Raw genomic sequence first — 16,898 nt, 5'->3', positions numbered from 1 at the left:
CTCAACGATGAGCAAGGGGGTACGGAGACTTTCCGAGTTGCCACCTTCAGCTGGTAGGTCAACCGGTTGCTGCGTGTTCCTTCTTCCGCTTCCATTGTTGCTTGTGGTGCATTAGTCATGAAAAATAGCAAATAACACCGTAAGATGAGAAAATACAAAAGTAAGAAAGTGTACATTGTTGGAATGAGGTAAATCACTAGAATGAAGTGAGTGAATTAGTGTGACATTGATGAAAGATAGGTGTGTGATTTCTAAATTAGGTGCCCTTTAGAATACACACACATTAGCATAAAAAGTTATGTCACAAGTACACAAAAGAAAGTATACACTTCACTCATTCTAGTGTGCTTGAGATGCTCTAAACTTGTAGGTTAAGACAACCCAACAAACAATAAAGAAGCATGAAAGCATTCAAGCAAAAATCAAGCAATTATGAAATTAGATAATTAACGAACATTGATTGATGTGTAAGTAAACTTGGTGAATAAAAGAGTATAGGGAGCTCACACATCAAACAATGACACATATTGAAGTTGTTGCAACACCTAAGTGACATAGAGGCGGAACACATGAGTGCTACGGAACTAAGAGAAAAGAATATAGAAGTGAAAATCAATCACATAGCAAGCATGGTCCACAAAGCTTTACAAAGCTCAAAAATATGTCACTAGGTAAGCTTTCGATCCAACTTCACAATTCAAAAATTTCAATGCATGAAATAGGTGATGTCAATAAAGGTAAATCACAAACAAGCATCACCTAAAAAATGAAATGATAATATACAATTGCATAGCGATGGATGATGAATGCATGGTGGCCAAAACATGCAATTCAAAAGAGTTAAGAAGCTTAAAGGCAATGTAACATGTACATGGTGTTTACGAATGTTAAACATGAAAACTTAAAACCAAGTAACAAATTGTAACCTCAACAAAGAAATCCAACAATGAAAAATAACAATAATTATGCTACAATAGCATTCAGTTAATAATAGGCAGCAAGAATTAGCAACAAAATTAGTAATCCAACACTTGTAATGAAAAATAGAAAATTAAATAAAAAATTAAACTAATTAAACAAGTAACAAACTAACTAAAAGAAATGGTTATGGATGGTGTTTGGTAGTGTTGGATGATGAGTAGGAGAAGAGAAGAGGATAGAAGAAGGAAAGAAAAGGAAATAAGAGAAGAAAAGAAGATGGTTGATGTAGGGCAGGCCACGCGTGCGCGTCAGTGACGCGTGCGTAGGGAATGGTGAAATGAGCGCGACGCATACGCGCAAGGCACGCGTGCGTGCCGATGGGTTATTTCGAGAGCGACGTGTACGCGTGAGGTGCGCGTACGCGTGACCAGCTTTGCGTGAAAGGCCCAGTGCGCGTGCGCTGTTCGCGCAACTCTCGGAAAAATGGCTTGAGGGTGAAAATATGCAATCCACGCGTACGCGTGGAGCATGCGTACACGTGGTTTGGTGCTCTGTTTTTCAAAATCTTTCTAAGGTTTTGCACCAAACCAAGCATTCGAAACCTCCAAACAACTACCAAAACATCATAAAACATTATTTAACCTACTAGACTCCCAATTAAACTCAACTAACTAAACGAACATAAAATTAAACTAATTTTACCAATATTTACAAAAGAGAAAAAGGAAAGAGTTTACCATGGTGGGTTGTCTCTAACCTAGCACTTTTGTTTATTGTCCTTAAGTTGGACTTATGGGGAGCTCCTCATCAAGGTGGCTTGTGCTTGTATTCATCCTTGAACATCCACCAATGCTTGGACTTCCATTATTCTTCATCATTCAAAGTTAATAACTCCAAGCTTTGATGGAGTTCTTCACATACCATGGGCTCCCACAGTTGATCTTCCTTGTGCGATCCGGGATCCCACACTTTGTTTTCACACCCGTCCTTGAGTTAATCATGGTGATTTCCTCCGGGTTGCAAGAGAGATGAATTCTCATGAAGGCACCAAACTACCCTCCTAGACCCATCCAATTGAGAACTACACCACTCCATGCTCCTCAATTTTGAGCTTCCCATCATAATATGCCTAGACTTACAACGCCAACCACTAAACATCCTCCTCTTACGCTTGATTCCACAAAGCGCCCTAAGTTGGGCATCCGTTTCAAGCAAACCAAATTCAAGTGGGATAATAAAGCTAAGAGTTAGAAGTTTTACCCACTCAAAGGAAGGATTATATGATAACCTAGGTGGAGGAGTTCCCAACGGTCTTGATATGGCGCGCTCTAGTCCCGTCCATCCTCTTCTAGAGGCATCCACCACTTGGCAAGGTTCTTCAAGCTCTACCTCTTGCCAAACTCCCTCAAGTTCCCATGCTTCTTCCCCATCACTCAAATCATAGATGGGAGGTTGAGTGAAATCTACCTCATCATTAATTCTAAGCATATTGGGGAAGGACTCATCATACTCAAAAGGATCATATGTTGATGCGAAATCATCATAGATAGGAGGGCTTGTTGCTTGTACCACTTCTTCCACTTCTCCAATCACATTGTGCCTTAGAGGTTGTGCACTCTCCTCTTTAACACCAATTTCGCGCTTCCTGGGAGAAGGTTCCTCCACTTGAGATTCCTGTATGTACTCAATATATCCTAAATACCCAACCACCACTTCCTCTTGTTCAATAATCTCTACCTCTTCCTCTTATTGCATTTTTTGCTTTAACTCCTCTTCTTCCCCTTGAAGCTCCAAATTCACTTCTTCGCTAAGCTCCTTGGGTGCTTCTCTATATTCAACAATGGGAGTGCCTTGATCGCATAGGCTTAGGTGGGATGAGACCATATTGCTAACGGCTTCTACCATGATAGCAATCTTGGCTTTTATCTCTTTGAACGCTTCTTCATGATTCGTACACCTAGCTAGAAGTTCTTGTTGCTCTCACATTAGGTCTTCCGATGAAGGTGGTGATGGAAGAGAGGGTTCATTGTTTGAAGGGAAGGTATTATAGTTGGAAGGTGTTTCATATTGGTGAAAGTCTTGAAGTGGTGTGAATAGAATTTGTGGTTCTTGGGGATATTGGTATTAGAATGGTGGTGGCTCTAGATATGGTTCATATGGTGGTTGGTATGGTGGGTATGGGTTGGGGTCATATGAAGGTGGATGGTGGTATGAGGCTTGTGAGTATGGTTGTTGAGGGCTATGTTGAGGAGGGGGTTCATATGTATGTGGCGGTTGCGGTTGACAATCACAATAAGGGTCATCACATACATTGGATTGGTATGCATTACGATTCGGATTATACCCATAAGAGTTCGAAGAGTAGTCATGTTGGGGTGGCGCTTGAACGGCTTGGAAGGCATAAAATGCCTTTTGTTCCTTGCGCGGATCTCCATGAGGAGAGTAGTCATGTCCCTAAGCACTCTTGTCAAACTCGATTCAGGAGGAGGTTGTTGCCAAGAAGGTTGTTCATAAGCTTGGGGCTCCTCCATCCTTTGATCTCCAAATCATTGATGCAAATCCTCATTAAAGCTTACATTTCATACAACATAGTGTGAACCACCCTCATAGCCAAAGTGATGAGAATTCATGGTGATTAGAGAAAACAAAAACATAAACTAACAAGGGCAAAGAGAGCAAAATCCTACAACTAGAAAAAACCAACAAACAAACCAAAAATCACGCTATTCACAATATATACAATAGCCCATAACATAGCACCATTGCAAATCCCCGGCAACGGCGCCATAAATTTGATAGCGAAAGTTTATTGTCGGTCTAGAATTTCTCTTATAGAAACAGGAACTTCGTTGTAAGCATAGCTCCAAACCAACAAACAACTCTCACATCAAATATAGATTGTAAGCATAGCTCCAAACCAACAAACAACTCTCACATCAAATATAGATTGGTTTTGTCACAAGTACAAACCCCAATAAAAATTTACCAAAGTATTTAGACTCCGGATCATCTCACAAGGAATTACAATGAAGTGGTCAATTATTGGCTATGAGAGAACAAGGGGTTTGATTGGTAAAAGGGCAAGAAATTAAATGGGCAAGAATTTAAATGACAAGAAGACTAAATCAAGCAAGCAATTAAAGGAAGCAAGAGATTAGAGTAAATGGAAATCATATTTCGTTATCTCCAATGTTGGAAGAAGGTGTAAGTTATCTTCCATAAGAGAAAGTCAAACAAGACTAGTTAATCTCAATCCAAAATTCCTAATCAACTTACTAATGAAATTAGCAAGAGATTAGAGTAAATGGAAATCATATTCACTAACAACTCTAGATTGTCAACATGAGTTGGGTATTCATGACTCAAGATTACCTAATTACTCTTTCCAAGCCAAGAATGCTCAAGATCTACTCTAACATCCAACCAAGCATTTTGTCAAACACTTGGGTGGCATGAAAGGAAAGTATAATAAATTGCAAGAAATAGTAAAATCTACCAACTACCAATTGCAAGAAAAGTAAATCAACAACTCAACTCATCAATAAAAAGAACATCAAATATTAAATTTCATTAAATGGGATTCAAATCCAACATAAGTGCATGAACATAAAAGAGGCATAAAAATAAAATTAACATCACAAACAAAGAGAATGAAGGTGTAGAAGCAAGAATTTATAAAGGAAACAAGATGAAAACATGAAATTGGACCTAGATCTAAGAGAAATTAACCTACTCCTAACCTAATTCTAGAGAGAAGAGGGAGCTTCTCTCTCTAGAAAACTAACTAAAGGTTCATCATGACTAACTAAGTTCTCCTCCCTTTTGCTCAATCTTCAATTCTACATCAAATACCCTCAGAAACAAGTTGGATTTGGGCCTGGGCAGCTCAAAAATCGCCCCCAGTGTTTTGCCTTTAAGTGAGTCACATGCGAGCATCGATGCGTACGTGTGGGTCATGCGTGCGCGTCGCTTGGCCAAATTCCTATCCACGCGTACGCGTCATGTACGCTTACGCGGTGCCATGCAACTTCACTTTTCACTCTTGCGCGTCTGCTGCCCGTGCACGTGGGTTGATGTACTCCAAATCCTTGTTTTCTCATGCATTTTCCACTTTGTATGGTTTTCTCTTCATTTCTTCCATCCAATACTTGCCTTATGAACCTGAAATCACTCAACAAACACATCAAGGTATCGAATGGAATTAAAGTGAATTAAAATCACCAATTTAAGGGCCTAAAAAGTATGTTTTTACACTTAAGCACAATTTAAGAGAGAATTACAAAACCATGCTATTTCATTGAATAAATGTGAGAAAAGGTGGTAAACTCCCCCAAAATAAGCACAAGATAAACTATAAAATTGGGGTTTATCAATCCTCCTTCAGTTTGGCTTGAAACACTTCAGAAATGGGTTGGATTGGGACTAAGAAAGCCCTGAAATTATGACCCACGAGTTTACTTAAGTAAATCACGTGCTAGCAGTCATGCGTACGCATGAGGCTTGGGTACGCGCAAATTGGTGATTTCCAAAGATGATGCGTACGCATGATGCATGCGTACGCGCAACTTGATATTCATGTGTACGCATAAAGCATGCGTACGCATGACCATGAAGTGCTCCAAACTTCCTTTCTTTATGAATTCTCCACTTTTGAATGCTTTTTCTTCACTTCTTTAATCCATCCTTGCCTTCTAAGCCTGAAATCACTGAACAAACACATCAAGACATCGAATGGAATTAAAATGAGTTAAATTTAGCAATTTAAGGGCGTAAAACGCATATTTTTAATAAGTAAGCACAATTAGGAGGAATTCACAAAACTATGCTATTTCAATCCAAAATTTACCATAAAATTCTGGTTTATCACAATCCCCTCTCAGATGGAAACCATAAAGAAAATATTAGATAGATTCAATAGGGCAATCTGTCTAAAGATAAACACAACAAAATTTACCATTATTTTCTCCAAGAATATAAAATCTATGGCTAAAGCAGAGATAATGGGTAAAACAACAAATTTTAAGGAGAGCAAAAAGGTTGGCAGATACCTAGGAGCAATGCTTAGCAGCAATAAATATGGGAAGGAGAATTTCAAATCGATCCTTGAAAGTGTGAGAGGAAAACTTCAAGGTTGGAAAAGCAAATGTCTCTCCCTTGCAGGGAGAATCTCCCTTGTAGGGAGAATCTCCCTTGCTTAATCTGTCATCAACCTTTCCATCAGTTTTGACATGCAACAGAAAGGGTCCCTAAATCAGTGTGCCATAAAATTCAAAAAATTCAAAGGGGCCTTATCTGGGGAGATGATGAGCACAAAAGAAGACACCATGCCATATGGTGGAAAACTTTATGTTTGCCTAAACATGAGGAAGGGATGGGATTCCGTAATCTTAACCTTATGAACGACTCTTTTCTTGTAAAAATTGTATGGCATCTTAAAATAGATCCTAATTCCATATGGGCTAAGGTTCTCTATCACAAGTATACTAACAGCACAAGTAACATTTTGACTCTAACAGCCAAAGGATCAGATTCTCACTTGTGGAAAAAACTTGTGAAAATCTGGCCGAGTTTCATTGAACACAGTTGTACAATGCTGGGAGATGGTCTTAACACAATCTTTTTGTTGGACAATTGGGTTGCAAAAAAAGGGCCCTTCATTCACCATGCTATCTAGAATAACCCAAACTTGGATAGTCTTGTTTGGGAGTGGATCAACAATAAAGGGAATGGAATCTAAGCAAAATAAAAAGCAATTTACCTGAAGATATCACTAGGAAAATAGTGGCTCAGCCCCTCCGAGGAGAGAAAATGGAAAAGACAATCTCGGCTGGCGGCTGGCAGCGACCTACAAAGCTATGGCGGGATGGTCAAAAACCTCCTCCTCAAAGTGGACGATGATCTGGTGTTGGAAGGGTCCCCAAAAGGCCAAAGTGTTCAATTGGCGAATGTTGCATAATCGGTTCCTAACCAACCAGCGTAGGGCAAAAATGTTGCATAATCGGTTCCTAACCAACCACCTCCTTGCCGTTAAAAATTAAACGAGAGTAGCCCCAGCTTGGAAACAACTCATCCACCCAAGCAAAGCTCAAACCCTTTTTAATACCAACTTTGAGGATTGGGCGGAGATGAATCTGCGACAACAACTTCACAAGGATCCAAACCAAAACTGGCTAGACTTTTTCTTCACATCATGTTGGAAAAATTGGAATTGGAGAAATAAAGAGACATATGAACAAAATTACAAAAGACCCCCAACCTCATTCGGAAATAGCTAAGAAAGTCAACAAAATTAGAGAAGCCTATGAGAGGAACATAAAAGGTATTTTCATGAGAAGAAAAGAAGAAGTGCACATTAAATGGCATTCCTCTCCACCTGGATAGATAACTCTCAATACTGATGGAACATCAATTTGAACGACCAAGATGGCAGAGTGTGGTGGCTTACGTAGAAATGAGTATGGCAAATAGATTGGAGGTTTTGCTTACAACATTGGTGACTGCGCAACTTTCATCCAGAACTCTGGGTATTTATTGATCAAGGACCACAACTTGCTTAGACATTGGCGTTAAAAAATGATCATTGTTGAGTGTGATTCAAAAGCTGTGATTGACATAATTAACAACCCCAAAGATAAGAAGAACCATCCAAATGCTCTAATTAAAAATATTTCTATTTGGAAGAATAGGAATTAGAACCCTTTTTTGTAAATATCAAAAGATAAGGCAATAGATGTGCTGATTACCTAGCGCACAAAATCCTAGAGCTAGATACAGGTTTCACTTTTGGTACACTCCTCCTAGAGGGATAGCGAGGCTTCTATCGGTGATGAATAAGGAGATCTTTGCCCCGATTAGTTTGTAGCTAGTTTTTTTCGTTTTTTTCTTTTGAGTTTTATTCCCTCTTTATAAACCAAAAAAAAATATTAGATTATTTATTAAATTCTATTAGAAAACATAAAAATTTTAATTAAAAACCTAAGAAAATAAATGAAAAAGACTCTAAAAATCACTTAAAATGACGTGTCCTTGATGAGGTAGATTTATGCCGACTTAGAATTTTCTCAATATAGAAAAGAGCTTCTTCGTTGATAGCATAGTCCAGACCGGCAATTAATCCTCACATCAAAGTTTAAATAAAGGTTGTCACTTAAGTCAAACCAATATAAAAAATTGAGAGTATTTAAACCTCGGGTCGTTCTCCCTAGGAATCATAATTAGGTGCTCAATTATTGACAATGAGAAAATGGAGGGTTGAGATGACAATTGACAAGAAATGCAAATGACAAGAAAGTAAAAGAAGCATGCAAGAAATTAAACGAAAAAACAAGTAAAGCAATAAAGATGGAATTCAAGTGGTAAAAAGGGACTCTTGGCAACGGTTGGGATCTAAGGATTCTTATCCTAGTCATCGACTACAAACATGGTAATTGCGAATAATTAATTCCAATTAGTCAATCCTAACATCGAGAATAAGTCAAAAGGGCATAATTAATCTCAATCCACAAATCCTAACCAACTCACTAATTAACTTAGTGAAAGGCTAGCGTTAGTGGAAACCAAACCAACTAACAATCCTAAACACAATCTAGAATGGACATCTACGACTCAAGGTCCCCCAATTATCCAATTCCAAGCGAAGAGTGTGAAAAACTATACAAAAATTAGAAGAGACATTTTATCAAACACCTAGCATGCATAAAAGGAAAATCATGGTAAATTGCAATAGAAATAAAATCTACACTACCAATTGCATGAGAATAATAATCAAAACTCAACAAGCATCCAAGAAACATGAAATATCAAAATTTCATTAATGGAATCAAAATTGGCAAAAGTATATATGACTAAGAGTGGCAAAATTGAGAAAATAACAAAAGAAACTAAGAGGATCAAGGCAAGCAAGCATGAAAATATAAATGAAACTATACTAAAACAAGAAACAAAGACTAAAATTAAAGAGAAACCAAGCTAAAAACCCTAAATTTTAGAGGGAAGAAAGAAACTCTCTCTAGAATTCTAACCTAAAACATGCTAAAACTCTCTCAAATTCATCTATGTGTGTTATGGTATGTTTTCCCAAATGTTGCCTTTCATTTGCAGCTTCAGAACTTCCAAAATTGGGCCAAGAGGCCCCAAAATCGCAAGCCACATGCTTTATCAATGAAGTCACGTGTCAGGACTTGTGCGTATGCACACTTGGTGAATTCTTCATCTGTGCATATGCACAATGCAATGTGTGCTTCTCCTTTGTTTCTTCATGTGTTATCCCATTTTGCTCACTTTCTTTCCACTTCTCCTAAGCCATTCTTGCCTAATTGACCTAGAATCACTCAACAAAACATATAACGGCATCGAATGGAATAAAAGTGGGATAAAATTGCTCAATTTAGGCACAAAACATCATGTTTTCACATTTAGGTGCAATTTAGAGAGAAAATACAAAAGCATGCTATTTAAGTGAATAAATGTGGGTTTATGTGATGAAATCTACTCAATTCAATCCAAATTTTACCATCAAATATGGATTCATCAATTCCTCCACACTTAAACAATAGCATGTCCTCATGCTAATCACGAACAAGGAGAAGGATCAAAGGGCAAGAAACTTGTTGAATGAGACTATCTACATGCATGCAAGTATATTAAATACTATCTATTTCTATCAAAGGGCAAATAAATTCCAATTAACCCAAAATAAATCATTAGGGCTAAAGCAAAGAAGTAGTGTAATATGATCAAAATCCAAAGAGTTGATTTGAAGTTTTCAAAATCAATGATGAAACTTGCAAGAAAACATGCAATAAGAGGTGGAAACATAGGATTGAGCAATCGAACCCCTCACTTGATGTGTATACACTCTAATCGCTCAAGTGTTTTAGGGTTGATTCGCTCAATTCTCCTTTAATCATGCTTTCCAAGATTTGTTTTTCATCTAACAATCAACAATTATTCAATGCATAAATACAATTATCATGAGAACTTTTCATAAGGTTGTAATGGGTCTAAGGTCAAAGTAAGGGTGTATATGGCTAACTGAGCTATAATTTGAATCTTTAATTAACTTAAGCTCTCACCTAACATATAACAACCTATTTAATTCCAACACAATATCTAGCTACCCATAATCTCACTTTTTCACATACTCATGCATTCTTTTCAATCACAATACAAATGCATTGTTATTATTACTTTTCTTTGGGGGCATTTTGTCCCCTTTTTATTCTTTCCCTTAAATTCTATTTTTGGTTTCATCAACAATAACATAATATATACAAAAGGTGAATTCATATTGTTTAGATAATTCATACATGAGTATGTACCTAAATTTCCAAGATTTTCAAAAGAAACATAAACCACATTTTCATCAACCAAAGTTCCAAAATTTTCCCACACTTAAATGACACACACACACTCACTATCCTAACATAATCAAAGATTCAAACAGGGATATTAATTATTTTCTGCTTAGGGTTAGTGATGTGGTGGTATAAAGAACAAAGAAAATTAAAAATGCTCAAAGTGGGTTAACAAAGGTAGATGAAATGGTAGGCTATATGGGGTAAATGAGCTAATTGAAATGAAGGCCTCAATCATATAAATGCATATAACATCAAACAATGGACATAAAAAATCAAACAAATCAAAGATTGCAATCCTAAAAAGAGAATAGACACAAGAATGAAAATAGTGGTTATATGATGCAACCACACAATTAGGCTCAAACCTCACAAAGTTGTGTGTTCTTAGCTCTAAAACTATTTTCCACAAAATAATTCAAGCAAGTTGAAAACAACTTTCCAAATCAATTCAATGGAATGCCCTAGAAGAGAATTCTTGAAAATTTTTGTTGTTTTTTCCAAAAGTATTTCCTATGTATGTATGTATGTAAGTTGTGATGGATGCAATTTCAAAAATTTCTAGTTCTTTTCCTAATTTTCATTATCCCAAAATCATCATGAACATTTAGGATAAAATTGAACTAGGCACTATACTCTTAACAACATCCAATAACAACTTCTATATATAAACTATATACCATGTGATCACTGGAAATTTGTATCACTACAAAATTCCTTCGGCAAGTATACCGAATTATCGTCAAGTAAAAACTCACACAGAGATTGATTGGTTGAGCAACTTTAATCAATTGGAATCCCTAATTGAACTAAGCATCAATGGGTATAGAGTGCAAGAATTTAATGGCGGGAAAGATAAATAACTTGAAATGTAAATGACTTGAATTAAAGTGCAGAATGTAAGGTACTTGAAATGTAAATTGCAGAAAGTAAAAGAAAGTAAATGACTGGAAATGTAAAGGGAAGGGGTGATGAACAGAAATTAACAAAGCTGTAAAGAATGGAAAGATAAGAATAGGGAGGATTCATTGGAGTTAGGAGATATTGTATTCTCCGGATCAATCTCATATCATCTCTTCTTCAATCACGCAACTCATTGACCTATTGGCAATCATGAGTGATTGAATCCCAATCTCTTGGTAATTCAATCTCCCCAATCTTGATCAATAGCCAATTCCTTGGTCTAATTGCTCATGAAGAGAGATGAAACTTGGTCCCTAATTATACCACACATCCTCATAGATCCAAGTAGTGGGTAGATCTAGCATCACAATATCCAATCCCGAAACCCATATCTACTCAATGTGAGAAAGAATTTCAAGCATGATTTTATGATTCATCTTTCAAGATTCACATAAAACCTAATTACATTCAATCTCTTTTTCAAGATAATTGAATGCTAAAATGAAGAACGAAATGCTTTCTAGTAAATCAAAGAGAGATGAAGAGAAGAAGAAAGTCAATTTACTATTGATCCATCAAATGCAACAGAGCTCCCTCCCCCAATAAGAGGGAGTTTAGTTGCTCATATCTCAAGAAAGTACAAGAGATGGGGTGAAGTAAAGTATCTAAAAGTGTGTAAAAGTGAAAGTTCCAAAAGTTACCTTCTGAGTACTCTTTAAGGGGTACTTATACAACTCCTATTTTGGAAAAATAAAAATTACAATTAAAAGAAATGAAAAGTACAAACTTTCCTAACTAACTCAATTTGGCTTCTTTTCTAGGTGTAGGCGTGTGGAGTGGCATGCCACTTGAGAGTGCACGCCCCTTGTGATGACCTGGCGTTCCACGCCTACGGCACAGGGTTGGCACGCCCACTTCAATGTGTCTCTGCTCAATAACACTAGCGTGCCACGCCCAGGCACGCCGCTGAACACACCTGTTCTGAGATCTTGGCGTGCCACGCCTTCGAGCACGCCTTCATTGACATCCTCCTTTCACTTTTCTGGAAAAATGACCTGGTGATGAGCGGATAATTTATACGCTTTTTGGCATTGTTTTTAGTATGTTTTTAGTAGAATCTAGTTACTTTTAGGGATGTTTTCATTAGTTTTTATATTAAATTCACATTTCTGGACTTTACTATGAGTTTGTGTGTTTTTCTATGATTTCAGGTAATTTCTGGCTGAAATCGAGGGACTTGAGCAAAAATCAGATTCAGAGGTTGAAAAAGGACTGCTGATGCTGTTGGATTCTGACCTCCCTGCACTCAAAGTGGTTTTTCTGGAGCTACAGAACTCTAAATAGCGCGCTTCCAATTGCGTTGGAAAGTAGACATCAAGGGCTTTCCAGCAATATATAATAGTCTATACTTTGGCCAAGAATAGACGACGTAAACTGGCGTTCAACGCCAGCTTTCTACCCAAATCTGTTGTCCAGCGCCAGAAAAGGACCCAAAACCAGAGTTGAACGCCCAAACTGGCACTAAAACTGGCGTTCAACTCCAAGGAGGACCTCTACACGTGCAACACTCAGGCTCAGCCCAAACACACACCAAGTGGGCCCAGGAAGTGGATTTATGCATCAATTACTTACTCATGTAAACCCTAGTAGCTAGTTTATTATAAATAGGACCTCTTACTATTGTATTAGACGTCTTTTTGACCATCTTTGGTCTCAGTTTTAATCCATTGTTCATCTTTGGATTACCTTATGATCCTCTGATCACGTTTTAGGGGGCTGGCCATCTCGGCCATGCCTGGACCTTCACTTATGTATTTTCAACGGTAGAGTTTCTACACTCCATAGATTAAGGTGTGGAGCTCTGCTGTTCCTCAAAGATTAATGCAAAGTACTACTGTTTTCTATTCAATTCTTCTTATTTCTCTTCTAAGATATCCATTCGCACCCAAGAACGTGATGAAGGTGATGATTATGTGTGACGCTCATCATCCTTCTCCTTTATGAACGCGTGCCTGACAAACACTTCTGTTCTACATGAAATAAGCTAGAATGAATATCTCTTAGATCTCCTAACCAGAATCTTCGTGGCGTAAGCTAGAATGATGGCGGCATTCAAGAGAATCTGGAAGGTCTAAACCTTGTCTGTGGTATTCTGAGTAGGATTCAATGATTGAATGACTGTGACGAGCTTCAAACTCGCGATTGTTGGGCGTTAGTGACAGACGCAAAAGGAGGGTGAATCCTATTCCAGCATGATCGAGAACCGACAGATGAATAGCCGTGCCGTGACAGGGTGCGTGAGCATATTATTCACTGAGAGGAGGGGATGTAGCCACTGACAACGGTGATGCCCTTGCATAAAGCCAGCCATGGAAAGGAGTAAGACTGATTGGATGAAGATAGCAGGAAAGCAGAGGTTCAGAGGAACGAAAAGCATCTCCATTCGCTTATCTGAAATTCCTACCAATGATTTACATAAGTACCTCTATCCCTATCTTATTATATAATATTCGAAAACACCATTATCACTTTATATCTGCCTGACTGAGATCTACAAGGTGACCATAGCTTGCTTCATACCAACAATCTCCGTGGGATTCGACCCTTACTCACGTAAGGTATTACTTGGACGACCCAGTGCACTTGCTGGTTAGTTGTATCGAAGTTGTGACAATTATGAATTAAGATCAGAGCACCAAGCTTTGGAGCCATTACCAGGATTTGTTCGAGCCTGGAGATCACAATTTCGTGCACCAAGTTTTTGGCGCCGTTGCCGGGGATTGTTTGAGTTTGGACAACTGACGGCTCATCTTGTTGCTCAGATTAGGTAATTTTCTTTTCGTTTTGTTTTCAAAAAAATCTTTCAAAAATATTTTCAAAAATCTCTCATATGTTTTCGAAAAAAAAAATAAAAAATGTTTTCAAAAATTTATTCAAAATTTTTAAGAATGAATTCTAGTGTTTCATGAAGCATGTGAAGCCTGGCTGGCTGTAAAGCCATGTCTAAATTCATTTGGACTGAGGCTTGCAATTTGTTATCAAGAGCAAATTAGTTGTTGCTCATCCACCTGCTGCTGATCCATGATCACCTGCTGAAGCTTGGCTGGCCATTGGCCATGTCTAGTATTTTGGACTGGAGCTTTCTTTGAAAGCTTGGCTGGCTAGTGAGCCATGTCTAATTCCTGGACTGAAGCTTTAGACTAACATGGCAAGATTCCTGGAATTCATATTAAAAATTTTTGGAATCCTTATTTTTCCTTTTAATATGCGAAAAATATAAAATAAAAATCCAAAAAAATTAGAAAATCATAAAAATCAAAAATATTTCCTATTTCTTGTTTGAGTCTTGAGCCTTGTTATAAGTTTGGTGTCAATTGCATAAGCATCTTGCATTTTTCGAAAATTTCATGCATTCATAGTGTTCTTCATGATCTTCAAGTTGTTCTTGGTAAGTCTTCTTGTTTGATCTTGATGATTTTTTATTTTGTGTCTTTTCATGTTTATCATATGCATTCTTGAATTCTTAGTGTCTAAGCATTAAAGAATTCTAAGTTTGGAGTCTTGCATGTTTTCTTTGCATTAAAAAAATTTTTCAAAAATATGTTCTTGATGTTCATCATGACATTCAAAGTGTTCTTGGTGTTCATCTTGACATTCATAGCATTCTTGCATACATCACATGTTTTGATCTAAAAATTTCATGCATTGCATCTTTTTTGTGTTTTTCTCTTGCATCATAAAAATTCAAAAATAAAAAAAATATCTTTCCCTTTTTCTCTCATCAAATTCGAAAATTTGGATTGACTTTTTCAAAAATTTTTAAAATCAAATTGTTTCTCATGAGTCAAATCAAATTTTCAATTTGAAAATCTTATCTTTTTCAAAATCTTTTTCAAAAATCAAATCTTTTTCAAAATTCTTAGTTATTTTCGAAAATTCCAAAAATATTTTTCAAAAATCTTTTTCTTATTTTTATATCGAATTTTCGAAAATAACATAATCAATTAATGTTTTGATTCAAAAATTTGAAGTTTGTTACTTGCTTGTTAAGAAAGATTCAAACTTTGAGTTCTAGAATCATATCTTGTGATTTGTTATGAATCAAGTCATTAATTGAGATTTTAAAAATCAAATCTTTTTCAAAAACTAATTTCTATCATATCTTTTCAAAAATATCTTCTCATCTTATCTTTTTCAAAAATATCTTTTCAAAATATCTTTCCTAACCTCCTAACTTCCTATCTTTTCAAAATTTGTTTCAACCAACTAACTAACTTTTTGTTTGTTTCTTAACTTTTTCAAAACTACCTAACTAACTCTCTCTCTCTCTTTAATTTTCGAAAATATCTCCCCTCTTTTTCAAAATTTCTTTTTAATTTATTAATTAGTTTAATTTTTAAATCTTAATTTTCGAAAATTACTAACATTTTTCAAAAACCATTTTCGAAAATCACTAACTCTTTTTCAAAATAATTTTCGAAAATTATCCCTCCCCCATCTTATTCTATTTATTCATTCATATCCTAACATCTCATCTCACCTCTCTTCCATCCTCACAGTTGTGTTTCTTCCATTATATTACATTCTTTGTCTCCCCCTCTTCTTCCACTCACACAGGGATCCCTATACTGTGGTATAAAGGATCTCCATTATTATTATTATTTTTCTATGCCTTCTTCTTTATCATATGAGCAGGAGCAAGGATAAGAGCATTCTTGTGGAAGCAGATCCAGAACCTGAAAGGACTCTGAAGAGAAAATTAAGAGAAGCTAAAATACAACAATCCAGAGAAAACCATTCAGAAATTTTCGAACAGGAAGAGGAGATCGCAGCCGAAAATAATAATAATGGAGTAGATCCTGAAGTCTACATGGAAGAAGCATCTCCATTCCTGCCATTGGAGCAAACAACTTTGAGCTGAAACCTCAATTAGTTTCTCTGATGCATCAGAACTGCAAGTTTCATGGACTTCCATCTGAAGATCCTTTTCAGTTCTTGACTGAATTCTTGCAGATATGTGATACTGTTAAGACTAATGGAGTAGATCCTGAAGTCTACAGGCTCATGCTTTTCCCTTTTGCTGTAAGAGACAGAGCTAGATTATGGTTGGATTCTCAACCCAAAGACAGCCTGAACTCTTGGGATACGTTGGTCACGGCTTTCTTAGCCAAGTACTTTCCTCCTCAAAAGCTGAGCAAGCTTAGAGCTGATGTTCAAACCTTCAGACAGAAAGAAGGTGAATCCCTCTATGAAGCTTGGGAAAGATAAAAACAGTTGACCAAAAAGTGTCCTTCTGACATGCTTTCAGAATGGACCATCCTGGATATATTCTATGATGGTTTATCTGAGCTATCAAAGATGTCACTCGACACCTCTGCAGGTGGATCCATTCACCTAAAGAAAACGCCTGCAGAAGCTCAAGAACTCATTGACATGGTTGCTAATAACCAGTTCATGTACACTTCTGAAAGGAATCCTGTAAGCAATGGGACGCCTATGAAGAAGGGAGTTCTTGAAGTTGATACTCTGAATGCCATACTGGCTCAGAACAAAATATTGACTCAGCAAGTCAATATGATTTCTCAGAGTCTGCATGGAATGCAAGCTGCATCCAACAGTACTCAAGAGGCATCTTCTGAAGAAGAAGCCTATGATCCTAAGAACCCTGCAATAGCAGAGGTGAACTACTTAGGTGAACCTTATGGAAACACCTATAAC

General features: G+C 37.0%; 1 non-coding gene across 1 annotated transcript; it reads right to left on the bottom strand.

The window, feature by feature from the left end:
• Positions 1–16,376: 16,376 nt before the first annotated feature.
• On the bottom strand, positions 16,377–16,484 carry LOC112767938 (small nucleolar RNA R71). Its single transcript, XR_003185378.1, has one exon. It is a non-coding gene; the product is annotated as a small nucleolar RNA R71 (small nucleolar RNA).
• Positions 16,485–16,898: the final 414 nt, after the last annotated feature.

Source organism: Arachis hypogaea, chromosome 17 (assembly GCF_003086295.3).
Source record: "Arachis hypogaea cultivar Tifrunner chromosome 17, arahy.Tifrunner.gnm2.J5K5, whole genome shotgun sequence".
In the NCBI taxonomy this organism is placed as follows: domain Eukaryota; kingdom Viridiplantae; phylum Streptophyta; class Magnoliopsida; order Fabales; family Fabaceae; genus Arachis; species Arachis hypogaea.
Note: the sequence above shows the minus strand (reverse complement) of the source record. Positions and strands in the feature narration are given on the sequence as shown.